At 40.8% G+C, this 3,138-nt stretch overlaps 1 pseudogene; it reads left to right on the forward strand.

Moving 5' to 3' along the window:
* LOC119346005 overlaps positions 1-2,729 on the forward strand; it is a 28,187-nt pseudogene extending 25,458 nt beyond the window's left edge.
* The last annotated feature ends 409 nt before the right edge of the window (positions 2,730-3,138 follow it).

Here is a 3,138-nt window from a genome sequence, read left to right on the forward strand (position 1 = left end):
GCCATTTCAGTTCTGAAAAAATCAAAAGAAAATGATAAAAACTTCAAAAAATAAAATCCTTCGAGAGGTAGTTATATTACTACACCTACTAGTTAGAAAATTTTGAAAACTTAAATTTGGACATGTTTTGCAAAAAGTGTAGGGAAAATGTAAAACGGCAATAACTTTTGCATACGATGTCGGAAAAAAAACGTATAATATATCAAAAAAAATCAGCACGAAAATCCGCATCCGATGGAGACCGCCTACGACCTGTTTGCAATTTTTTAGAATCCTCAAATTCCAAAAAAAAGATATGGTCAAATTTAAGTTTTTTTAAAAAAAATTTGTTAAATCTAGTCAAACTACTTATTCAAAAAGTATTAATGTTACTACATAATTATTCAAGAATATTAGTGTTACTAAATAATTATTTTAATTTTTTGAATTTTGGTCAAATCTGGTCAAACTGTGGTCAAACTATGGTCAAACTGTGGTCAAACTATGGTCAAACTTATTCAAGAAATATTAGTGTTACTAAATAATTACTGTTTTTTAGAATAATAGTTTCAAACTCAAACAGTGAAATGTGTGACTTCATGCTCAAGCTAAACTCCAGAGGGTTAATAGGATTGGCATCTTACTATTGTCAGGAAAACAATAAGTGCAGACTTGGAAACGAAGGAGAATAGAACCCGGAAGTTAAGCGTGCTCGAGCTGGAGTAGTGAGAGGGATGGGTGACCGGTCGGGAAGTTAGATGATTTGGAATGAGTGATCCACACTTGAGCAGTTAAGAGAGGTGATTAGAGACTAAATCACCAAATAATTCAGAAAAATTAAAAATCGAAAAAATAAAAATTAAAAAATTTCCAAAATTTTCAAAAAAAATATAAAAAAAAACCTTTAGTACCGGTTGGTAACACTAACCGATACTAAAGGTCCCCCATACCAGGGCGCGAGCTCACGCCACGTGGTGGCACTTTAGCGCCGGTTCGTGCCGAACCGGTACTAAGGGGGGGGGGGCGCTTTAGTGCCCACCAATTAGTGCCGGTTATGGAACCGGCACGAAAGGCCCTTACGAACCGGTTTTAAAGCTCCATTTTCTATTAGTGCAGCGCGCCAAGCGGCCCCTATTAGCCCGACTGTTGGAACCGCCCAGTCCGCCTGGGCGCTCCGGTGCCGTGGCCTGCCTCTGCACGCCCACCCGGCTGCTGCCCGCGCACCACCGGCCAGCAGCGCATACCTTGATCCCCAATTCCCCCATGGGTGCTTACTTTCTCTGAATCTCTGGTTTAGATAAATTTACATCGAATTCGACAAGATTTTCGGTACAAATCTGAATTTGTCTAGACCCGGAAGCTCCTCCTGTCCTTCATGCTACTTCAATTCAGTGGAGTCTCGAGACTGCAGGCATGCGGCAGCCCCGGTTTCAATTTGTCCAGAGACAGGAGTCAGGCAGCCATGTAATTCTTTATTTGTACAACACTACACCAGCGCGTAGTATGTTCAATTATTACCCATACCATATAGAAATACATATGGGCAGTAGGCACTACATTGATTTTTATTACAGAATTATTGAAGAATTTTTATTGTACAACAACACAACTAGAACTTCTAAAGGTTTTCAGTATGTTTGTAAGACCACATTGATCTATTTCTATATGGTATTGGCAACCATGACACAATGTGCGTACGCAGCCTGGTGGTGACAAACTGGTTGTTTCGACATCTTCATGTATTCCATGATTCTATCTTGCAGGTGCACGTCAACAAAGGTGCCTACAGCCGGTGGACGCTTGGGTCCTTCACCAAAAGTGAATCCCATATCCAGGTAAAAAATAGGTGTTTTGTGAATTTTCATGTGTTTATAGCACCTCAATTTTTCGTAATTGCTCATTGGTGTATAGTGATGCACTATGAAGTAAGTTATCCGCCCCCCACAAAGACACGTCAAGCCTGCAAAGGTAGTTTCACCGCCAAAACCACATTTTTTTCTACCATATGCACTCAAATATTTTGTATTTCCCTTGGGATTTCGGTGGATTTTAACATAACGTTTGTTTGTACTGAATCGTGCTGCATAAGAGGTAGGAGAAAATTAGCGAGTGGCTTTAGACCATTGGTTAGTGGTTCATGATTCGTTCGGCTGCAAGATGTTCTGAAAAGACCATTGGTCATTACTCATTAGGTGTTGTCTCCATCGTTATTTTACTGTATGATAACATAATTATGGATTTTTCTTACAAATACTTGGTCATTAGCTGTGACAGTTCTTAATTTACTGTTTGGAAGTAACCAGGGATACTAAAATTATCATCAAGCGTTGTTTTCATTCTTTATTGTTCATATGAAACCCACCCGCCTTTTCTGATTTCCGAAAGTCTATGATGATTTTGGGCATACCAAGCTAAAAGAAGATATCTTCCATGTAAGTTTGATATACTCGCGATACATCCTTGCTGCTTTTAGGATGACAGTGTGGACTTGGGATTTTTGGATGGAACAAAGAGTTCGAAACCAACACCATTTATTATTATGGATGTATGAGCCATCTCACTGTAGGTGGACCTTTTCTCAGAAGCACAACTTACTTTATTTTATGCTTTATGAGTGTAATCTCCAATTTCGTTTGCAGGTATACCATTACTCTTCTCACGCTCTTGCAGATGCACCACATGTAGCTTTTCAGCCTTGCAAATTAGAGATTTTGATTGATACATGCATATTGTTGGGCAGCCGCTCCTGATCTGTTGTTGGGTGGCTGGCATCCTTCATGTTCTTGCCCAAAATCAGATTGGGGTGGTTCGGTTGTGGTGATCAAGATCAGGTCAGACGATGGTGGTAGTTGTAGACCTGTAGTGGCCCACCATGGCTCCATGACGTTGAAGGTCAGATGCGGCGGAGTTCATCCCTCCAGATCTAATGGTTGACTTCAGTGTGAGATGCAGATTAAGGAGGACCACTTGATACAGAGGGATGGTTGTGTAGCGGTGGCGGTTGCAAATCTCATGTAGCTGTCAGGATCACGGAGAAGTCGGTCTCGACCTTCGGGGTGAAGAGCCCAGGTCTGACCCAAGGTGGTCATACCTAGCAATGGCGATATTTTTTTCTTATGTTTTACCTTGTTGAAGGCATTGCTGGATATGCTCGGACTG

This window comes from Triticum dicoccoides, unplaced genomic scaffold, assembly GCF_002162155.2.
Source record: "Triticum dicoccoides isolate Atlit2015 ecotype Zavitan unplaced genomic scaffold, WEW_v2.0 scaffold36220, whole genome shotgun sequence".
Classification (NCBI taxonomy): Eukaryota; Viridiplantae; Streptophyta; class Magnoliopsida; order Poales; family Poaceae; genus Triticum; species Triticum dicoccoides.